Source organism: Molothrus aeneus, chromosome 1, assembly GCF_037042795.1.
Source record: "Molothrus aeneus isolate 106 chromosome 1, BPBGC_Maene_1.0, whole genome shotgun sequence".
Lineage (NCBI taxonomy): Eukaryota > Metazoa > Chordata > Aves > Passeriformes > Icteridae > Molothrus > Molothrus aeneus.
In genome coordinates, this window is record NC_089646.1 from 36041113 (window position 1) to 36066290 (window position 25178).

Here is a 25178-nt window from a genome sequence, read left to right on the forward strand (position 1 = left end):
AGTAACTACACCCTCAGCACTCTTGCAATCACCCAGGAACCTCTGTACCTTATTTTCTCCTGCTGGCCCCTCGCTATAATATGATACGTCTCTACACTTGCTGAGACCAACCGTGCCCCTTTTGACCTATGGTTATGGTCAGTTTATCACCTGTTATTCCTGCTTCTGCTTGGGGAGAAAAGTCTTTTCTTTCTGAATATCAGGAAACACTTTTTACTGTGTGGGTGACTGAGTGCTGGCATAGGTTGCCCAGAGAAATTGTGGAGTCTTCATTCTTGGAGATACATATTCAAAAGCTATCTGGACATGGCCCAGGGCGACTTCTTCTAGGTGGCCCTGTTTGAGCATGGAGGACTGACCAGATGACCTCAAGCCATCCTTTCCAACCTCAACCATTCTGTGAGTCTGTGTTTATGTGAATACATTGGAAATAGAAGTAAACTTCATCTAAACACTGGTTGAAAGAATAGGACACTGCAGAGCCGAAGAGTATAGAATAGCAAGACCCATGTAACTAAAAGAAAAACAATTTTTTTGTACTTCTGTGAACAGAAGTAGTTTTTGCACCTCTAGGTTTTGTACTTCTGTAAACAAAGAATACTGAGTGAAATTATTACCTCATAAGAATATTCATCTTATCAGTAATTTACTGGGACACGTCTAGGAATATTTTCATCTCCTGGATGACATTACTGTCCTTACTTCTTTTATATAACATCCAGTTGACTCACTTGTCTTTTTTTTCCTGAGCTTTACTCTGAAATTTATACTGTTCCTTTCCAAATATAATACCTTTGTTTTATATTTAAATTTAAAGAAAGGAACTAATTGTGTCCTTTTCATAATGAGACTTCATGCTGTACTATATTTGGAAAGATTAAATACTTAGTTATTTCTCTCTATTTTCTTTGCCAAACTTCTTTAAAGAAGGTTTTTATTTAATTTGATAATAGGTCTCCTAAAAATAAGAGTATATGTCCACCTTTGTAGCTGGTCTATCATGGAATAAGGTTGGTTATAGATTTTTTTGTCATATGTAATGTTGACTATAACGCAGACTATTCATTCCATTAGAATACCTGCCCTCTTTTAACATGTACCTAAGATTTTTAAAAATTATTATTAATTGTGAACAGTTTAACCAATATAAATTTTTGATTAGGGAGGTGTCTAAACTACTTCATCCTCCTACTATTGGAGGCGTTTCTGTGTCTTTGTAAGGTTTTCTACTTTGAAATTCAAAGGTAGACAGTTCTTCAAGGCTTAAAACTGTTTTACTGTGTGTTCTTCTGAATAGAAGTCCCAGTCCATAAATACAGTTGTCCTGGAGATTTTATTTTCCCTCTTCCACCACTTGAAGTTAACATTGTACACCAGGCTACATAGTGAGTTTGTATTTTTAGCTCAGAGTAAATTTATCCTTTCTGCTTCTTTACAGACTCTTCTTTTCAAAGTTATCCTTAAGGGATCACTTAGTAGAGCTTTAATGTTGCAAGCTTTGCTCCAAGCAGAATTTACACACCTGAAAAGCAAACTGTAAATGTAAAAGTTCTGTTAAGTCTGATGGGTAACATCAGAGGCTAGAATAAGTGGAGCATTTAGAACATGAACTAAAAATTGGCCTTTTATCATTCTCACTCATGCCACTCACAAGTTTTGGCCTTTCCAGGTCTTCTCCTCTAAGGGATGTCCCTTAGAGACCCTTGTTTTTTTTCTGGAGGCATATCTAGAGATCATAGAAACTTGTGAGTGCAGCAGATGTCAGCATCCTAGATTAGTTGCCCATTGCTCTCCAGTACGGGGCTGTATTTTGGATTTAGGATTATAATAGTGTTGAAAACAACTGATGGTGTTAAGTTGTTGTTAAGCAGTGCTTAGCCCAGGACAAAGAATTTTCCATTGTCTCGTGCTCTGCCAGTGTGGAGGTGCACAAGAAGCTGAGAGGCAGCACAGTCAGAACAGCTGATCCAAGCTGGCCAAAGGGATATTCCACACCACAGAACATCATGGCCAGTATATAAACTGGGGGGGACCTGGCTGTGAGATCACTACTCAGGGACAGGCTGGGCACCAGTCAACAGGTGGTGAGCAATTGAACTGTGTCTTGGGTTTTGTTCCTCTCTTTATTTCATTTATCTTTTAATCAGTATCATTATCATCATCCTCATTACCATCATCCTCATTATATTTAATTTCAATTATTAAACTGTTCTTATCTCAACCCACAGTTTTTGTCTTTTTCTTCTGATTCTCCACTCTGTCACACCAGGGGAAGGAAACAGGAAGTGAGCAACCAACTGCAAGGTACTTAGGGACAGGATAGGGTTAAACCAGGGCAATAGATGTCTTCTGCTCCATGAGGGAGAAGTCTGTGCTGCTGCAACTGCCCTGCTATGGGTAATTCAAAGCCCAGGATACTGGTAAACATGACAGTCACATTCCTTAGCTGCTGTGCAGACCTGTCTTTTGTGCACATGTAGTTAACCACACTGTAAATCAAATCTCTCCACCTAAAAAAGAGGTGCTTAAAATAATTATGTATTTGGAATATGTGGCTATTTGATATTTTCCATTTACTAAATAACCGCCCACAGTTGGGCATGTCCATGATCTGAAGGATTTGTCTGTTAACTGGGATATCATAAAATGAGGAAGCAGTAGAATGAAGTTAGTTTATATATGATATAAAAATAGCACTAAAGTATGCATTTTAATGTGTAGTATGATAAATGTTTTTTTTTTTCTATAGCTGATGGAGATATATTAGTGAAATACATAGAATTTTAATGTTGAATTGGCGGTTCACTTCTTCAGATAATGTAAAATCTTCATATGGTGATACTTCTTTGCTTATCCTTTATGTGTGCAATTTGCTGCATTTTGAAGCTCATATTTATCATAGAACTGAATGCATACTAAAATAGACCAGAATGTATCTGCATTCATTCATTGCTGCAATATTTTCTTGTGCAGCTCCACATATCCCTTTCTACATCCAATGCTATAAGACCTTGCTTTACTATTTGTTCATCCTTAGTATCTGATCTTTGTTTCATAAATCATTTTGACAATGAGCTAAATCCAAAATATATTCTGTATTAACATGGAATTATGTTTTGCCTCTTGGGTGCTATTAAAAAGTAAATGCGAAAATGCAGATTTTAATTTTGTCATTTTAATTGCTTTCATTCCTGTGACTTTTCTCACAATAGCTCTTACTTATTTTCCTAAATGGCTTATTATTATTACAGCATTTGATTCCCAGTTTTATTTCTCTTGACTTGATCCAGCCACATCTTTAGCTTTCCACATCTGTGCTAATTTTCATTTGCTCCTTCGTTCTTTCAGGCCTTCCAATATCTTTCTTGGCCATTCATACTGACACTCATGTTTTGACTTCCTTAAATTTATGGATGTTAGCAAGTCACTTCATTTGAAAGAATTATATGTATTTCTTAATTGGCTCATGTATTCAAAAACAAAACGCTTCTCTTCACTCTTGACACCAACTCACATGAGGTTTGCTTCAAAATTTGTTTCAAAGCAAAAAAAAAAGCTTCACAAACCAAAGTTTTAAGCATGGTGTATGTATAATTATAATCTGAAAAACTGTTAATACAATGTTTTTCAAACAGTGAGTCCCCTTTCAAGCAATTTCTTTGACATTAATTAAAACAGAAATTTAATTCATATTTCAGTAATGATTTACTTCAAGGATTCAAACTAAGATTAAAAATTATTCTAATGTTCTGAATTAATATAGATAATATGCTCCTACGTAGAGCAGAATGTTCATATATATATATCTCCATGCTTGCATTTTGCATATTCTTTGCAGCAGCTGAGCTTCTGATGTAGAATTTGTTTGATTGCTGGGGCAAATTGCTTGCTCTTTCTCTCTTCACTTGTAAAATATAGATATAATTTCTAATTGCAATACTGTGAGTATTTATGCTAGTAAACCAAGGATAAATGTTCATCTATTGGCCTGATAATCATCTAATTTATACCAATAGAATTCCATTGAAAATTACTAGTCCCAATACTTGATAATTTTTTAATTCCTTGAAAAAAAACCCTATTTCTATAATCCTTAGAAAATACAACTGATTAAATTAATTAAGTTTTAGTAACTGATTAAGATTAATAGAGATTTACTATATTTTGCCTATTCTGGTGGTATCTGTTAGTTTACTTATATTGCTGTAGTATCAGGAATGCACCACTCTTTCATTGTACAGATATATAGTAAAACTATGGTGTTTTGCAAAAAAGAGATCAAAATTTCAGCATCCGTTCAGAGTTCCAGCTATGGCTGTCAAAGCATAAAAATTTTAAAATACAATGTGAGAATAAATCTGTAGCATCTGGCTTAAAGATAGTAATATCAGACAATATAGCCAAACTGCAGCACACCTTAAAATGTAAATAATTCTTATCAGTCTCCTATAGTACTGAAAATTCCTAATGTTAGTCATATCACAAATTGATAGTTGTTCACTATATCCCAACTGACCTATTGCTCTCTTTTGCTTGGGCAATCAAAGATTGATCTCTGCTTTGTTCGAGGAAATGTAATTTGTATAACTATAGCACTTGCCATAACTGGATAACCTAAAACTCTATAATCTATTTCTCATCCTAATGGGTATGTCCTGAAAGAGATTGAATTGTGTCACTGTGTACTTCAGCCTAATGTTATAACACCATTTTGTGATTCTTTAATACCTTTCATTGTCTTAAGCTTATACAGCTTGCAAATATTGTTGAAAGAACATTACAAGTATTGCAAAGTTGAGTACAAAAAAATTACATAAAGCTTTGCTCATGTTGTAACAGAGCAATTGTCTTTAGCCATCTTATGTGTGTGCACTATGATAAAATTTTTAATATTTTGGTTGTCAATTCAGCCCTCTCTTTTTACTGAGTGTACATCAATCTGTCAGTCAGTTTGCTTCTAAGGATCAGTTTGTAACCTAACTATGAACACAATCTTACACCTTTCAGAAACCTCAGGTGGGTCACCTCAGGTTTGCAAGTGGAAACCTTCCAGATGCCAAGTGTCAAAGAACAACCAGCCATGATGTTGACTGATACACAAATTAACAATGAAAAGGATACACACAACGAGTAGAGATAAGGCCTCACAGATGGTCCTTATTCTGTCATTTTAAACATTGTAGAATACCTTTTTTTTTTTTGTATTGAGGGCATTTTACTTTTTCTAAATGTTCCATTGTCTGTGGTTTTATCCATTCATATTGAACAAAAAGAAATGTCATTGCTGACATCTACAGAGGCCATCAGCAAAGCAGTAAATTCTATGCTAATTGTAGAAACTTCTGCCAAGTGCAGCTGACAATCCTGAACTCAATCTCCTTGTCAGCACTCTGGGTCATCCCTAGATTGGCCATTTCTAGCCTTGTTTCAAAGAGGGTTGATAACCACAGGGCAACAGAGACCTCAGCAGTTTTGTCTTGCCTTAAAATCTCCTGGATTTTCCTTTTGTTTTCTTCCTCAGTCCCAGACCTCACTGCCTGTCCTCCTGCAGGGATGGTGCAGGGTGGATAACTTCCATTCTGTTCTTCAACTGTTGTGCTAAGTCAGCCTCCCAGCTGCTTGCCTGAAATCCAATGAGTCATTTTCAGCATCACCATCTACTCCCTTTTCTTCTTCCAAATCTGCAGATATATTTGTGCTGCACACCGCAGTGCAGTGGTTTCATAAACCACCTACTTATACGTAGGTGTATATGCACAGGTATTGCAAATATCCCAGTGGCAGCAGCATGGAGCTCAGACAGCTTAATTTTTCTTACCAAGCTGGTCTCCTTCGCTGCCTGGTTATACATTTGGCTGCACCTGTTTAAAGTATCCTGAAAGAATATGTGTATCCAGTACTGTGATGACAACCACCCTCAATGATTTTGTAGCTCACAGAGACTCTTTGATCTAGAAAACAGTATATTTGTAGTTGGCAGCCAATACATTCTTTAAAACCAAATGCTTGTTTAATGAAGGGAAACACACTGTGTGTGTCTTTTGATATTCTGTATCTGAAGTTATCACTGCTTACAGTACATGGCAGGTTTTGAAAAACAAAGCTGCTAAGGTTTTTCTTTCTGTGCTATTGCCTACTGGGACTGCAGATGTTATAAAGTTGTCCTTGGAGCAATTAGAGCTGTGGCACTAAAGGAAAAACCTTTGAATCTCTGCTTTATAATTCTTCACAAATATAGTCCATAATTTTACACAGAAGAGACTATATGGCTCCACTAAACCACACTGATAGTGACAATTATGAAAAGCTTTGAGGAATTATTCTGAAAATTTCTGAAGTAAAAAAAATTCTGGAGGTAAAATAAGATTACAGAGAAACACTGCCCTTTCACAAGAATACTTAAAACTGAAGATGGCGTGTCTAGAAACTAAGTAAATTAAAATTTTAAAAATGCAAGACAGGAGGAGTGTTAAGAAAATAGAAACTTTGATAACTTGGAGGTAACTCAGTCTTTCAGTTTGGAAGTAAATACATCACTGTGACATAAGACTGACTTGCCCAGAGATTTCGAATAGAATTAGCAGCAGTATAATAATTGTAGTGATATCTGGATTTCCAAAATATGTTTCAGAGCTTTTTACAGCACTCTTGTAGTCACAGCTCCTGGTTTTCTGAGGATGCTGATATTGATAGGCAAGATGGGTGCTAATGTCTTTACAAACAATTTAATGAGTAAAGGTCTTTAGGAGAAATGGATGTTAATGTCTTTGAAATGGATGTTAATTGTCTCTACCAACCTCAAGCCACACAAGCTTTTTACAGAGCCCAACCAGTTTGACTCCTGAACTTTAGGGTAATAGTCAAATGGGTCAGCACAAAGTCTATTGCAGGACCCGCATAGCCTGAATTTCCAAATTTCGGAGGAAAATGACATCTTCAAGGGGGCAATATGTGGCAGGCGGTTCAGGAAAGTTGTACCTTTCTAGTATGTCAGCCAATAGGGAAAGGAAAGGGCAACAGGTGAGCAGGAGTTCAGGATAAAATGAGGCTGCTTGGTTCTCCAAAACCTGGAGAAAGAATCCCCATGGGTGTACGTCCCAGTGGACACTCTCCCTTTATTCAAATAAAGTTGCAGGACTCCTGTCTCCTTTGCAGACACTGGCTTTTCATAGAGTGATTTTCCACACAATATGTACATAGACCTGACATTAGTCTATGCCTAATGCAGGTCACACCACATATATTATCCTGTGATTTGCAGATTTATTCTTCTTATCTTGAAATTATTGAGTTTTTTGTTGCCATTACTCCCAATGAAAAGCTGTTCAGAGCCTCCAAGATTAAAAGTATTTTTCTGATTGCTAGGTTAAATGTGCTCATAATCCATTTATACCATCTTACATTTCATATAAAAACCACTGTCCTTTAGGTTTGGTTTCTTTCTCCAAACTGTCATTTACCATCTGATTTTTTATGGTCACTTTCCCTTATTTTTGCAGACTAAGGTAAACAGCACTCTTTCAGTTACGTTTCAAAGGGAGGCTCTGCGCTCTCTTTTGTCATCCAAGTAGTTGTGGTCCAATGTGAATTAATCTCTCCTGAAGAGTGCACAGAGGGAACACAGCATTTTATATAAGAATTAATAATTTTTAAAATGGCAGTACTCAGATATTTACCAGAAACACGTATCTTTTACATTCTTTGTGATATTTGCCCTTTTCACAGCTATGCACATTTTGCCTCATAGTTTGAGTGGCTAACAGTTTCCTGTGACTGTCTTTTTTTTTTTTTTTGTTTTGTTTTGTTTTGTTTTGTTTTTTTTTGTATTTCCAGCTCATTGTGAAGATTTTTTTTGTTGCTTCCCAGCAACATGACAGAGCATTTGCACTGCAACATTTAATTCCATTTTATTATTCTGTTCATAAACATCCAAATTTTCCAGGTCTGTCTCCTGGTGTGTTTCTGGGTTCAGTACCCCGTGTATGCAGAAGCACAAAGGGAGGAACATTCACCTTGTTTAGCACCCCTCAGGTGCTAAACGCACAGTTTAGTGCATCATTTAAGTTCATCCGAGGCTGGTAGGTGTGTATAAGCTCTGGCAGCGATGAGCCTTTATCTTGGTACTTCTTTAGCTGTAATACACATTTTTACCAATTCCCATCTTTAAATTTAGAAAGAACATTTCTGCATTGTATAAATTTTCTTTATAACATAAAGGTAGAATTACTGATTCTGAAATTATTTTAAAATATTTATTTTTAACTACTAGTCTGAAGAAAAACTATTTTAAACTACTACTCTGAAGGAAACAATTCTTGTAATTGTGGAAAACATAGGGAACTTTTCTTTATTGTCCCAAGAAATCTGAATTTAACCATATGATTGTAATGAAATGAAGAACTGCAGGATTAAAAGAGATATAGCCTGTTTCATACCCCATCAAAGAAGTATGATATTTTAGATCGGATCGAAAATAACAAAGGATGTAGCAATGAAGTATGATAAAAATTCAGTCAGGTCAGTGCTTGGTTATGCAATTGCATGTCAGTGCATCTCTTTTAATACAGGCAGCATGTTTCTTATTATCTAGAAATACGTTATGAAATCCTGAATTTGTAAAGTCTGTAAAATTCTTTTTCTATGACCATGCCTGCTTTGGTGCACCATATGTAATATGAAGTTAAAGGTCACCTTGTTTTCCAAGAAAAAATTTGAAACTGGCATGACCTGATCAGTGAAAAATATTTAACTAATGCTCTCTAGGTTTATTCTCTCCTAAAAGCTGAAAAATACCAAAGTTGATAAAAACCAAATATTTTTTTTATCCTAGCGGGTGTTATACAGCACTCAAGCAATTCCTAAAACCCCTATGTTTAGAAGAGCCATCTCTTAATTCACTAAGCATTACCAAACACATAATTTTAGCTTTATTTCCCCTCTTCACATTGTCAAAGATCTGTATGCCCTGGTAGTTATTGCCATGTTTATTGATAAAAAAATCTCTAAATAACATCTAAACATGATATAAACAACACATAGGGGAAGAAATTACAGTAATTGACACAACAGATGGACAGATAGCATTTTGATCTTCTAGTTACCTGCTGCCAAAGTCAATCCAAACAACATTACTCTAAACCACTATGAGGCATAAGGGAGTGAGAAAATAAGTTCATCTGTTAGCTGACCTAATGGAATCTCCTTTCCTGGTGATTTGTATTTCACATCCGTTTGGTTTGGTCATGCACCTCCTCCTCCTCCACATCTCCTCTCACCTCCCCTCCATTCTCTCTGCTCTTCCTTTGCAGTCCCTGGGGATGTGGGATGATGCTTGGCTTGACTGATTGTGATCTAACCAGAATCTGGACTCATGCTGAGTGGGGGCACTAATTAAGGTGCCCCTTTTTATTAGGCTCTTCTGTCCAGCTGCTGATTGTCAGAAAATTTGCCAGAATTTACTATGTCTGAGATCTCTGTCCATCTGCCAGATTGGTCTGAAATGGACCAATGGTTTCCATCATTATCAGGAGTCAGTGGAGATACAGGGTGGCCACAGAAGCCTTGTTTCCTTAGGATAGCCACTTCAAAATCACCTGAAAATAAAGTAACTTAAATGAAACATTTTGTTTGTTTCAATTAAATAAATACATACCTGTGGGAATGGGTGTGACCTGGGACAGACAATTCCTCTCTAAAATTTTGACAAAACTAAGCAAAATAACCTGGTTTGGAAGTAGGCATGGCAATTCCTAGTCTTGCACTTCTCTATTGAAAGCTTGGCGTTTGAAACACACCCCTCCTCCTACTCCCTCCAAAACTCAGTAAACTTCTTGCATTTAGTCCACAAGGACAGCTCATCAGAGAATTCAAATAACATTCATTGTAGTCCTTATAATTCAGCTGTCTGTATTTCCACTGGAAAATTAGTTCTATCCATTAATTCTACCCTTTGTAAATTTTCCTGCTTTTCCTGTAATATTTTCGTTTTCCTTTACACCTGTTGTCTTCATTAACATATGCAGAACAGTCTTCCATCCATAATGGAGCAGGCTGGGTCATGGCATTTACTAATCTTACAGAAGAACCTCAGTACTGCAATTTTCCTTCGTAGAATCAGGAAACATCTGGGGAAATCACTGTGCTGCTGCAGTTTGGGTGCTGGACAGAAGAGGGTGCCCTTCAGATAGCCTGAGACAGAAAAAAAAAGACCTTGGCTGGCTGTGGGCACTGGAAGCAGCCGGAGGGCGGCAAGTTCCCAATGCGCGAGAAGTTTCCAGCGCAGCGAGGCTGTGGAAGCCCAGGCAGCCTGCACTGTTCGCCTGGAGCAGCCCTCGCTCACACCCTCCTAAAGCTGTTTGGACACTTTAATTAAGGCTGCATGAAGAGTAGAAGTGGGAAGTTACTTGTCCCTGGACTGAGTACAGCGTGCTATGAACGAGTGATGCTGGTTTTACTTCTGCTGCATTCAGAAAGTGGCTGTGAGTTTATAGATTTAATGTTGGAGATGTGTGCCGGTGTTCTGTTCAAATCAATCTTTTTGGAGGTTGTCACTTTATCGAGACTGAATCTCATAAACCACCTGAGGAAACAAATCCTGTGCTTGGCTGCCTCTTTGCAAATGTGATTTTTGACTCATACTGCTGGCATCCCTGACCTGTTATACTCCTACAGGGGGTAAGTTTGTTGGCTACACTGAACAAGCAGAAATGCTTCCACATTGTAAAACATTCCCATAACAGTGATTCAGGTTTAATCAATTACATGAGGTAGTTCAGAGAGCAGTTACAGCTGTGTGAAGCATTATTCAGAGTTAGAATTTGACTTCATGTGATAACCAGGCAATATACTCTGTCAGCTGTCAATTTCTGTAGGAATGAGGCATTGTCAGCAGTTAAAGATCTGTTCTGAAGGTTTCTATTAAACAAATAATATCTTTTTAGTCGGTATTTTCACAATTTTTTACAAGGAATAAAGAAAATGTTGACCTTAGTTAGATCTAGAGATGCTAAATAAAATTGTGATGATTGCAAGACAACCATGTCTACACAGGCTTAATGCAAGTGTTCAAGGTGCAAAATTGTTTTAAAATCTTGATTTGCATTGTGTTTTTCAAAATTAATAAAGCCCTCACAGCCCTGAAATGATGCTCATTGGATCACTTTGGTGTTTAAAATATATGCCATATATTTGAATATTTTAAAATGAAGTAATGATTAGTGGTTTTAGTAAGCAGCCTGAAATCCAGTGTTAGCCGATGAGTTGTGAAACAAGGAGAACATTTACAGGACATTGCAATATATCAGCTTAGTAGAATTGAAATTTCAAATGCCACTTCAGATAAAATTGTCCTTTCAGGGGAACATACTTTCTCCACTAGAACTGGACCAGGTTCAGCATAGACTGCTATAATTATGCAAGCCCCATCACTAAGCTGATTACAAGTAATTCAGTCTTCCTTAATTCTTCTGTCATAATATGAAAACTTCATTCCAAACTATGTTCCATCAGTAAAACTGTTGAAAGCATGAAATCTAAAATGTCCTGAACAAACGTAGTGCAGCTTCATTTTGCATTAGTGAAAATCATAGTTATAAGTGACCAGAGTTTAAAATGATGTGCTACTTTACCTTTCCTGAATGAGGTAGAAATAGCTGGAGATAGTAGTCACATTTACCCAAATACTTGAGGTCAATCATTATGGGTTCTTCAAGAAGAATTATAGAAGCCAAGGAAAAAGTGTTTCATCCATGAGAGGAAATACTGACTTGTCACTAAAAGTGACACCCCATCTTTTGGCCATGAATTCAGATCCATTGGATCATGTTCCTTTGCCTGTTATTGTACAGTTAACACTGAAAAGACTTAGAGAAGTGTGAAGTAGTGTTATTTTCTTTATATATGTCATAGAAGACAAACCAAGAGATTAAAAATGTGATGTTTGACTTTTTGTTTTGCTAATTTTTATCTTCCCTGAATACTCTGAACACACAGAAGTACTGTCTTCTACTATGGAAGCATTTGAACAAGTTGGGGAAGTCTTTGCTGCTGTTTCAGAAGAGTAATATAAAGGTGCTTGTTTAGTCTGTGTTTTAGAGCAGAAATTACATGGCATCCTGACAGCAAAACAGACAATAATCATAACAAATTTAATTTGTCTCTGCTATGCTTTGAGCTGGACTGAAGTTTCCTGCAAGACAAACAAATAACTCATAAATGTATCATTCTGGAGGAATTAGAGACAAAATCAATACACTTTGTTCATGATGCACACCAGTGAGTTGTCATAACACTGATTATAAATTCTCCATCAGTAGTGAGGGCGGGATGTTCCAACTGCTCCAATAGTTTTTCTTGCTTGACAAAACAAGCATGAGTTGGTACCAGCTGATGCCATCTAGGTTCTTACTTGAGAAGCTGACAGTCTACACTATAGACTTTGTTGCTCATTTACCATTGACAAGTTAAGTTTTTGTAATAATGGATTTCTTCAGTAAATGTCCAGAGTTTAAATGGCCTCTATCACAGGTCCATCTGCTTTGGTCATGACTTTCCATTTACTCATTTCAGCAGAGAAAGAAGCTCAGAAAACTACACACCATCAGAGATTTGGAGGCATGGTGGGGATGGGGAAGTAATGTGTGTTGGGAGCTCAGACTTTAACTACAAGTGACTTCTTGTAGACACAGCACGGGCAGCTCTGCTGCTTTCTGAGTGAAGTATGGACTAGGTGGAGAAGAGTAATTGTAGCATATGAGGATCCATAATAGACCAGGACTCACTGATTCCACTGCTTGTTGAATGACAAAGTACCAAATTACACAGAGGCAGTCGTAATGGCGAGACAGGTCTGAGGCCAAGCCGCAAATTCAAATCAGAAAGCAATCACAGGATTAGCAAAGAAAATAACCGGGCACAGCCATATTCATAATGCAGCACAGGAAAGGACTGATAGCAGGGCCCTGAGCTCAAATACAACCTCTGAGTCAAGGGCAGAGCCCCAGATAACATATCTCACAGCTCTTTATCACACTATTCTTTTAGAAGCAGTCTGATTCAAAGTTACACAACTCCACTGTATGGAAGCTGACATCGAAGAGTGGTAGGCAGACTCCTGGGTAGGGGATGAATGGAAAGAGATTATAGTGTGGATGTGCACTTGAGGCCTGACATTACACTGTGGAGTAGCTTTAAAGACACAAGGTTCTTGGTTTGGGTTTTTTTTTTAACATTGGGCTCGCACTCCTAAATCTGATGTTTTTGGAGAAAAGATTTACAAAAGGCTGAATTCTCTTATTCAAGCAACGAGTGATCGTCTGTGGTTTCACACATGCAGATAAAGCTGGCTCATATCCTAGTAAGACTTTCAGGATGTTTAGCAATCACCGCCATACCTAGCTTAGAGTCTGTAGCTCCCGAATTGATGGCCTGCTGTTTGCAAGACAAAGACCATCTGGTTATCAGCCAATCTAGCTAAAGCCACACCAGGAAAAACAGAATGGGTTGCTTTCACCAAAAGCAAGCTAGTGGGGGGAGATTTTTGGAGTAAATGTGGTACCAAGTGCAGATGCTTGGACAGAAGCAGGGGTGTATGAGTGCCCTTGATGTGCAACAAGCTGCGAGTTCATCAATGAACGTTCCTGGAGAGAAGGGTCATTATGTAGAAAATTGAGTTGTAACACACTTTCATTTGAAAGAGAACTAGTTTACTACCGAAATAATTTTCTCCTGAGCTTTATGCTTTATGCAATGCTGTAGAGAAGGAATATCTTGGCAATATTTGGGGACATGTTGTTGCATTCCATCCTTGATAAGAGGCTATTACTGCTCAAGTGAAGACTAGAAGACACACAAGGAGATGTCTTCTGAACAATTCTTTGAATTGTTTTGGAAAACGATTAGATATTTGAAAGATATTACAAAATGTTTGTCTTTTCTGACCTCTAGTAATCCAACCTAATTGAAAATTTGTTTGAAGGTTGGAAAAAAGCCTTATTTTTACAAAAAACCCCATTATCTGCAATGTTACATCAGCTCAGCAACCATAAACTGTAACACACATTTTTATTTATTACTCTGAGTATATTCAAGCTGCTGGAAGAAATTAAGAAAGTGCTGGATAGTTATATTAAAGTCAATAGAATCTTCAGTTTCATTGTCATTGTGATTTAAACTGTCAGTAAAATGGAGCAGTTATATTGAATGTGAAGCAAGGTTTATGAGAATGCATGTCTGTGCCTTGTTTTATACTCCCTGGTTCATGTTTCTCTCACTGTATTAGGTTACTCCACCCTCTCACCTCTCTATATCAGCAATAATATGATTAGCATATCAGCAGAGGGAATTTTCAGAGAAAAACAGCATGTCCTTGTTTTGAATAGTGATAGATTAGAAGTTTTCTCAGACTGTGGTGGGATTCTTAGATTATTTAGTGTCAGACATAGCTAATAATATTTTATAAAAGACAGATGCAAACCTACATAGTTAGGTATTTGTTTTCCAGGACTGCTTCAGTGGTGGGTATTTATCTTCATTCTGTCACAAACTGTTAGCCTGTGTCCATCGCTCCACATTACACATCCACATCGCTCCCATTGCTCCTTAGAAGGAGCTCAATAATGTCAAACCAGATACAGTTATAATGAATATATAATTTTGCATGAGTAATTAATTCTGTCTTTACCGTATTTATCTTGCTTTGGTTTGAGTTTTTCCAACTACATTTTCCATTAGTTTACTGTCTACTTCTGCTAGGTGACAGATGGGATAGGATGACACCAAGCTTGTCCCTGCACTGTGGATTTGTGGGGGCTACAGTAGGGTGTATCTGCTGTAGTTTTCTGCTTCATTCCTGGCTCTGTGTCAGTTGTGCACAGTGCTCACACGTTGCTTCATACCCAGATTCTCTCTTGGATGAAAGGAGTCGTTGGTTCCCCGTGGGGGAGAACTCGGGTGTGCCTGTAGGCTTCACCTCAGTTACTGTCCTAGGTGGCAGTAGAGACTGCACTAAATTTGGCTCTTTGCCCTCTCCTTAGCCCTCCATTGCTGTCCCATCTCAACCCCTACGCGCCCTCACGGTGCGCAGCACATGCCCTCAGCATCATGTTACAACAACACTGTCTTCACTTTTTTTTTTTTTTGGTCACTTGGAATGGAAAAAGATAGGGGTTAAAAAAATGTTTTAGGATGGCAAGGACAACAGGGGACGTCTGAAATGGGATCTTTGTGCATGAGCACAGCCACCTCTGTTTCTTGGAGCCTGTGTGAGTGGCTGGGAGGCTACCCGGGCACCACACGCTTGGAGGAGTGCATGTTGCCTTTGAGACAAATTCCCTTCTGTGACAACCAAACATTTCTACTGACGTGAATAGTCTGCTTTAAATGCATTTGGAGATTGATGTGGCCACAATGTAGCCAGAGGAGGAAAGGGATTTTTGCAGTTATGCTGTCACAGTGAGCTGGGACATGCACAGGGCAATGAGGGCTGTGCAGGTGAAGATAGATCTTGCCCTGACCTTCTCTCCAGCTGCCTTTTTATAATGCTGTTTGGATCAGCAAAAATGAAGTTTTACACTCTATCTTTCATTTAGTTGTGGTTAGCAGTGAACAAAGAGTTCTTTTAAAAAAGGTAATTGCATTTTCCTGTCTATAATACCTTCTCCCTAGTGAGTGAACAGAAGTGTGACAGGGACATACCTTGAGTGACAAACATTGATCTCTGGAGGCAGGATGGGCAGTTCTCTATTTCTAATTAATGACATTCTTCTTCTTGCAAGCTTTGAAAAGCAAGTCTTTGGCAAAATGATTTTTTTCAATTATGTTTAAATTTGTGAATAATGCCTCCCCTATTGAAAAACTATGGCTATGCTCATAATGTGTAAGGCTGTTCAACCAGAAAAGCGTGCTACATCAGGTGGAGATGAATGCCATTATTACTTTTATAAGATAATAGAGCCCTGAGTTTTTCTAGCTCTGTGCATTAGCCTGAAATGAACTTTCTTGCTCAGTGGTTTCATTTGTATCATCATTTTCATCACTAAACCATAAAAAATACACACTCCAATTCCCCAATCAGTTTTGAGCACTTCCTGAATTAAAAAAAAGACTTCATGTTTCATTTCTCAACTATTATCTGCCTTCATTTAAACTACTGGCTTATTTTATGTATTAGCTATTAAGACTTTAGTCAGTTTTGATGATTTTTGATATATTTTCAGTATTTTCTCCCATGAGGGTTTTTTTCCTTTCTCTGATATCCGCAGGGACACTCTCAGCCCTGGCAAATTGCTGCCCCTGTTAAGGCTTGATCAACATGTAGTTATATCAATATGAGAAGAATGTGAGGTGGTTGGGTTGCAAATTCTTTTCCAGTGGAGCTGTGTTATCAGTTCCTCACATGCACCCTTTATAGACAGACTGACTGCTACAGCTTATCCTGCTGTTCTGTGAGGGAATAAACTCTTAGAAGGTGAGGACCAGAGGTGGCTCAAGCTACTCATATTTTCCTGACTTCTGTAGAGTAATATTGTGTAGTTTTGGTGTGTAAACATGTTGCCCTAAGCCAAAAGCTTAAAACCTGATCCTGTCTCATTGTGTTTCTCCACCGCTTTCCTTCACCCCTCTCTCAGGCCACGTGTACAAAGTGCGCAGATCGCAGCATGCCGCGTGTCGGGTGTCTCTGACAGCTGGCAACACACTTGCAATGCATGCATAGCACCAATATTTTCAAATGCAAGAGAGAGCCCAAAGACTTCAAAGGTTTCATAAGGTTTGCTCATAAATTCTGTTTTACTCCAGGTGGTGTTTCCATGTGCTTAAAAGTCTAAAAAAAGTAATCCTTGTTTTCAAAGTGAATAGATGATCAATGCTGAAAAGCAGACACTGCACTGACCACATACCAGTGCTTTTTGAAGTACTGAAGAGCATTCTGGGGGCTACTTTTTTTTTTTTTTTTTTTTTTGGCTCAAAGCATAAACCATAGTTTCTGTGTTAATTTTAAATACAATTTGTTGTGCTATTAATGAAGATTTTTTTAATCAGAAAATCTCTGTGAGAAGAGTTAACTGGAATGAAAGCAAGTAAACCTGACATGGTAAATTCTGGAAACTATATACTTCCCATTCCTCTTTTTATTGAAAACAATGCCCGTTCTTTCTTGCATTTCACTATTGTATAGTAATGAGTTTTTTCATATTGCAAGTTATTTTTCAGTATTTTCAACTATTGTTTTATGTATCCTTTAAAAATAACATTGTTTCAGTTATTTATATGATGATTTCTCTGATGGCAGTAAACGGAAATCCCAGCTGAGTTTCTGTCTTCGATATGCTAATTACTAGAAAAAGTAAAATCAGATGGTTTTATCTTGCAGTGTACTATCTACTTTAACTATTTCATATTCTCCCTCTAAAAGTGTTTACAACTTACTGAACAAATTCTACCTTGATCTGGGGAAGTTGTTGCAACATACAAATGTCATATATTCTTTTCCCTAAGTATTCAATATTTAATATTTCCTATAATTTCAAAAGTCTCTTGCTTTAACTGTAGCTATCTGAAGTTCAAACTATTGAAATATAAAATTTAGATTAAGTGAGATAAAAGGTTTTGGATAATAATCAGGTGTTTAGTTTTGTTATTCAATCAGGGCATGACAGGTATATGCATTTATTGATGTAATACTGCTGACTAGAGGAGTTAATGCATACAGAAAGACCACTGGAAGCAGCAGTTGCACTGTCAACAGATTAAAATAAAGGAACAATTTTTTGTATGTTTCTATTAATTGACTAATAATAATTTTGCTTAGAAGGATTTTAATTACACTTAGTGTCCTTATTATTCACTTACACAGACTAAATGCTCATTATTTGGCAGTAAAATATGGTTAGAGACAAAAGAAAATGGGAGAATAGCAGAAAAGGCATTTAAAAGGAGTGGTAAGTAACCTAGAGTAAAGACACGATGCTTGTGTAATTCTCATAGTAAAATTTTGAATGTGATGTACGACTAACTAGATTTTCACTACAGAATTTCTGGGATGTTTGTTGAGGTTTTTTGTACAAAATATATATCAGCCAATATATATATTCAGAGGTTATCTTGATTTTAGTCAAGTAAGCTACACCCAAGAGCTAAAGTTGCGTGTCCAAAATCAGCTCTATTGCTCTATAGAACACCTTCTGCTTTGGGCAAGAAAATATTTGACTACACCTAGGTTACACAGGCTGACAAGCCTTGCATCCTGGTGCTTGTCTTTTACTGAAAGCAATAGTGTTTCTGCAGATCGTGTTCCCTGAAAGAGTTGTTTTAATAATTTGTTTCAGAAATAAAAAAGGCAAAAATCAATTAAAAAACCACACACTGAGTGAAATATATTTCTATTTATTCAATGGTTTTAATTGAACTCTGGGACAGAAGAACAACACATATTAAGAAATGATGCTAATGAGTGGATATAAATCAGTATGAGAGAGAACAATTCTTGTGACTGATCTAAGGCAGAAGACCCATTTTGTAGCTATGGATGGGGTACAGAGATCCTATTAAAAAAGCCCAGATTGTGACAGGGATGCCACAGGGAGAGACATTTCCATCAGACAAGAAAATGAATCTTGTAGGCAGTTCCAAACCATGCACAGTCTGGATGATACAGCAGAGAATAACCCTTCCCAGGACTCTTGGAGAGCAGGGCAGCATAACCCGAGCAGGCTGTCATTCTCCAAGCAAATAGAAAGTGCTTTGTTAATTATAAGTAGGAGTCGAGTGCACCAGTCGCTGCTGCAGCTGCAACAGCCGCCTTATCTTGGAAAGAAAAGTCAGGATCGGCAGAGGGTAAATGGGAGAAATTTGAGCCTTATTTTTGAAGGTGAGACTAGGCAAAGGTGAAGAGGGCATGTGTTTGCCTTATCTCCCAGAAGTGTGAAATCTGGAGTGCAGCACTTGTGAATCGTAGTAGTCGAAACTAAAAAGTGGAAGCCTGTAGGCACAGCAGGGTAGCAGGCTTTGGCAGACATCCGTAGGCAGAAAAGGCCTTGGTTTTTCTGTATGAGCTGTTAGCATTGGGCAGAGCTGGTCATAAGCTTCTCATGTCAAAAAGTTATTGCCAGAAACCTCCCTAAGGACACAGGGGGTATTTTCATCCACAAGTAAACATTTACAAGCAGACTGCACCTCCAGAATGAATTTCAGTGATGGCAAACATGCTGTCTTCAGCACTGCATAGCATGTCAATGTAATAAACTGCTTTATGCATATATTAACCTGCAAAGAAAAACCAACCAAGTAAACCTGGCTGGACATAGATGAAATATGGAGTTTGATTAAATTATTTGAGAAGTCCTAAAGATACTATCATAGAATGACTAGAAGACTGTTACCCAGCTCCAACTTGACAATGAAAGAGTCAGGCTGCAATCTCTGTCCTTTTATTTTCAAAATGCATTTTATCTGCATTTTGAAAATAAAAGGACAGAGATTCATAAGGTAGTACATTAAAATACAGGAAAGAAAATACATGAAGCAGGGATGAGCAAATGAGTCCAAGTTGGTAGCAGGGAAATGGCTGGGCTCCTAAAGCAAAACAGGTATGGATTTGTTAAGACAGGCTGCAAAAATAATCCAACTCCATTTGTTGCATACCAGCAGCACACTGCTGCTGTTCAGCAGTCTGTCTAGAAAATTAGAGGAAGATTTTCAGTCCACCCACCAGCTGGTTTTTAAAAGGAAGATGGCAAGGGAATCTCTTGAGAAGCTTGATATAGATACTCCTCTGTAAGGATGAATAGCAGTTCCACCTTGCTGCACCACTTGAAAGCAAAAACAGGGATGGAGTGACCTACTGTGTCACCTGAGTTGCAAACTGATTGTCAGCTCAACGGCACATCAAATTAACCTCTGCCTACTCCAGATTAGAAAACTGTGGGTAAGTGAGATTTGATCAGCCCCTCTTCTTCTTATGCATCTGGATTCTTCTGTTCTTTGCATCCTGTCAGCACTGTCTGGGTTATATTAGGGCCAGGACCTTCTTCTCCATTTTCTCTTCTCCATTTCAAACCTGTCAGTCACTCTTCACACCTGTTGGGGAAGGCTGTTCCTTGGGGATTGAAGCACCAGGAGTGGGGCCCTGGTCTCCTTGTGGAGCCAGCAGTACAGGCAGGGGGGCAGCTACAGTCAGCCTGCAGTCCCCATCACCAGCCATATCTTTGCTGGGACACAGGGACAACCTCAACCCACAGGATCAGGATTGTGGCCCAGATAAATGGTCTGTGGCCAGGCAATAAACAGATCCAGATCAAGGCAATAAACACTTTTGGCTACAAGGTCAGCTTTTCCCTAGTCCTCTGCTTGCCAACTTATGTGGGCAGGTGGTTCTTTGAGTTTCCAGTACTACATGAATAACAATGCTTTCTGCTGAAATTATAATGTGTATTTACAGCTTAGATTGCTGATAACTCTTTGAGGAAATTCTGGCTGCAAATTAAGCACATTCTGGTTTGCCACAGGCTACACTTTATTGGACATGAATTTAAGTAGTTTGCAGAGGTGTACAATTGAGCTGTACAAATGTTAAATACCCTGACTGCCAATCTTGCAGATTACTGGGATTGTCAAAATAAGAAGCAAACTATTAATGATTTGTAAACTTAAACTCTGAATCATATTTAGGGTTGCCAAGTTAAAGAAAAGAACATGTGAAACCAGCATTTTCTGTACTTAAAATTCATTCAACCTTTGGACTCATAAGCCCAATACGATCATATTCTTTGAAACTGATGTCAGAAATGCAGGTGAATCACAGAAACATGAAGAAAACCACTAAAGTGATTACATGGGTAGATGGAGCAAACCACTAGATTTAGCTCTTGGAGCATCCCATTTCCTTGTGAAAATGATACTGTCCATAACTACTGTAGGAAATTATGTTTGAAAAAGCTGTACTACCATAAGAATCAGTCAATTAGTCATGATTTTTTTTCTTTTTACATCAGAAAGATGCAGATTGTGCAGGAATAGTGCTTTATTTGAATGTGAGGAAGGAGGGAGATAAGGGCTTTGATTCAAGTATTCTGAATGAGAAAATCTCAGGCATCGAGATGGAGAATGGAGCAGCCTTAACAGCGAGATAACTACTCTTGAATGCAGCAGCAGTGGAATTATTGCCACCTGACAAAGCTGCTGTTGGTGCTTCAAGGCAGCATCTGTAGGCTCAGGCAGCCTTTCAAAGCAACTCAAATACCATCAGCTAATATATCCACCAGGATGTGAAATTCTGAATTATGTTAATGTTGTCAGCTAGCATGGCTTTGTTCGGGAAAGGAAGTTTTAAGTAATTGCCTTCCAAAGGGGTTTTCCTATAAACCCCTGGGGTTTGCTATAAACTCCTTTTCTGTGAGCCCCTTGGGAGCACATTTTATTCTGAATTTCACACGGAGGACTGGAACTTAAACTATGAAAGAACAGATTTCTTTCATTTGCTCTTTCTTTAAAGCATCATAACTGATTCTGTATGAAGAAAAGTCTAGGCAAAATTTGATTTAGAGTCTTATAAACCCTATGTAATTTAAACGATTTTGAAAACCCTGCTTATTTTAAAATTTATTTATTAATGGGTATCAGAAAGCTTCATAAAATGAACAGACCTTAAAATAACAGCTTTGGGGAATATCTCAGTAACTTGTGTTTTGCACAGCAGGAGATATCTGTTGAGTCAGAGAGAACAACTTTGCTGCGGTGACAGCCTGCACAGCACTGGAAGGTCACATTCTTGCATCCACTCTCTTCCACTATAGATATACATGAGTGTTTGTGGAAGATTGACACCTGTCTGAAGGCTGAGAATAGGTACCAATTTCCAACTTTCAATGGTTTTTAAAACAGGCTTTCCTCCAGATATCTAGGCTACTACACTTAATATGCCATGAAAGAATTTTTACCACTTCAGTTTATGAATGCAGTTGGAAATACTGGATTACTTGGAATTTCAGTGCTGTGCGTGATGAGAGATTAGAGGTATAGGTGGTAGATGATGCAGCTCTTTATTGTGTTAAAGATGACTTCCATGCACTGTCTTTTGCACTATAAAAATACTAATGGATGCAGGTAAAAACATGATTAGCAATTACAAATAACATTTTCAAAATCAAATAAACCCCTCATTTATTAAATCAATAAGCAGTGACTTGAATTATCTGATCCTGAGGATTAATTCTGTAAGCCACCTTACTGTTCTGATCTGTAGAGAAAAAAGAAACTCAAATGCTGTATTAAGATATGCTCCTCTCTGAGCAATAAACTTGAGTGTGTCAGAAAATCAAGTTTGACCTGAGATTTTTAAAGATTTTAATCTGTTAGGTTACACTGATGGCAAAAAAAACCTATTTAATTTAGGAAGCAAATTCTACATGTTCCAATAATTCTTTAATTGAAATATAAGTGAGTACAAAATGTGAATTTATTTCTGTAGCAGGAAAATAACCAAATCAAAAACTTCTTGGCATATGAATAGGAACAACCTTTTTCAGTAAAGATATTTCCTTTAAATTACGGGATAACATTTGCAATTATTACAAGAGTTTGGCCAGATATTTGTTTTGAAAAGGGCTATTTGTTCTTAAACTGAGATGTGAGACCAGCTCTGTGTTAGAAAATATCCTCTGAGTGAATGAGGTGAGCTATTGCAGCAGACAGAGAGCAGATGCACTGCAGATGGAATCATTGCTCTGCAGAAAAACTAAAGAATGTTATGTGATATGTAACACATTGTCCTGGGACTTGTAGAGTGTGAGGGGGCTCTTGCATTACTTGTACCTTTTCAGGGTTTGTCCACTCTGGATGTAGACACTGATGAATAGTTTCCTACTAGAAAGATTTAGATGCAAGAAAGTTGAGGTGACTGAATATCTAACTTTGGACAAGCATTTATATTACTGAAAGCAAACATGCAAATATGCATTTATGTATTCCAAAGTAAATTTGCTTATTATTTTGGTTATGTTTAAAGGAAAAATAAAATGCAAATATAATGCAAATTCTATATTTTTTTCAAATGCCTAGAGAGTCCTTAGCAGTGAAATATTGTATTCTAGCTGTGACCTCTGCTCAGTGAAATCTGTTTCCTGTTGTCTTTCTGCCACTGTGATGGCTCTTCTACATGTTGCCAAGGCTTTGTGTTCAATCAAGATATCAGAGTATTGAAAACTCTCTTGATATTTTCTGTTCAAAAAATAACTGTAGGCAAGTCAATAATAGGTTGATTAGCCTTCTCTGGAGATGTACCTTTTTAGTGTCTATTGATTTCTTCTTCTAGCTGCAGCACAAAAAATTAAAATGACAGAAACAATATGCCTGATTTGTTGATTCTCACTTAAGCAGCATACAAAAATGAGAATTAATATTCCTCTGGTTCAAGAGGGATGATTAAATTTTAGAATTACCCTTTTTACCTGTCCTAAAGCCTTTCACTTTCATTTTGCTGTGTATTCATTTTATCTCTGGGCAATATGGGGGTGGAAATATCATTCCACTTAAAAGCTTTTTTCATGCAGTCCATTATTTCAGCTTTATCTTGCTGATCAGGTCTGCACTTGGTTGGTTGTTGTGTAAAGACTCGCCATGTTTCTCCCATGATATTGTCATCACATTAAAAGTGAAGAAAACCAAAGCCCAAAAGGGAAACTCAGACAAAAAGAAGTGCCTTGCATTTCTTTGAGGTCTTTACTTAGTCCACCAAGTAACTTCTTTCCCTGTAGCAGCTGAAAGATATTTTTGTGGCTTGTGTGGCTCTCTGTATGACCCTAAGAAATAGCAACTTAGTCCAGAGAAGAGCTTTTCCTGCAGTCAGTCACTCACTCACACTGACAATCTCAGTTCCTGGCTGTAGGGGACACCTATAAGAAATTGTGTTTTTCCTGTCCTCTCCTGGAAAGGTCCTTGTGGACAAGAGCTGCTGACTGAGCACTGGCTGCCAGGGAGGAGGGGATGTGTGGCCCTTGCTTGGCTTACCCTCCTGTGTGTCCTTCCAGCATCTTTCAGGTTTCTCCAGCAGCAGGCAGACCTGTGGGAATGCTTGCTGGGGAGCACCAAGTAGGGAGTGTGGGGAGCAAAATGAGGAAGACTCTAACCCTGCTGAGTTGTGTCTTTAGTGGCCCACCATCATAATTTCTATTGTATGTTTTTGTACTAATATATTTGTTTTCCCCTTTTCATCCCAGCCTGAAGCACTGTCAACATGCTGCTTTTCCACCAAATTAATTGTTTTCCAATGGTTTTGCTTATATGAAGTCCCTCCTGGGCTCATCCAGGTTCACTTCAGAGAAAGGGCATTGGTGTGCTATAAATGCTGTCAAACGCTTCCTGAACAAGTGGCAACATCTTATTTCTCAACCCTGTGTTATTTTTAAACTTCTCTTTTTCTCTCTTTATGATGAAAAATACATTTGTGGCTTTTCCTAAACTAGTTTAGGACTTCTGGCTGAAGTCAACCCTCTCCAGATTTATTCCAGCATAAGCAACATCAAAGTCAGACCTCGCTGCTCATTTGCTGTGTGATCGTTATACTTCTGTTCATAATTTTCTCTTCCTCACCTTTTTTTAAAATATTATTATCTATAACCAACAGTAGATTCAAGTTCTTTGAAGCAAAAAGCATTTCCTTAGATGACTTTGTACAATCTCTAGCATAAATTTAGGCTGTCTTATGATCTCTGTTAATGCCTAGAGTAGTATGTAATATGATGTAAAAACAATAAAAATACAATAAAAATAGAATACAACTGGTAGTGAATACAATTGACTGCCCTAGAGGGGGAAAGTTTTAATTAAATTTCTGAACCAGGTTTTGGGGAGTCTTGTTTTGATCTTCCTCCTCTCACCTAGGTAAGGATATATATTAATCTTTAAAACATGGTCTGCAGACCTTGTTCATAGGCAGCCAGGGAGGCTCCAGTTTTACCTGTCACACCTACCTCATCTCACCCCTTCTGGCACTGTTTCAGTGTCATCCACCCTCTATCTCTGCTCAGTATATATGAGTGTGTGTATATATATGCCCAGAAAACAATCCTGAACTATTGTTTGCCCTCTTCTCTTAGAGTATTTAATGTAAAAGCTTGCCCAAAGTACCTAATAAAAAACCAAACAGTAGGAAGGTGGAGAAATATAAATCACAGACTCAGTTATCT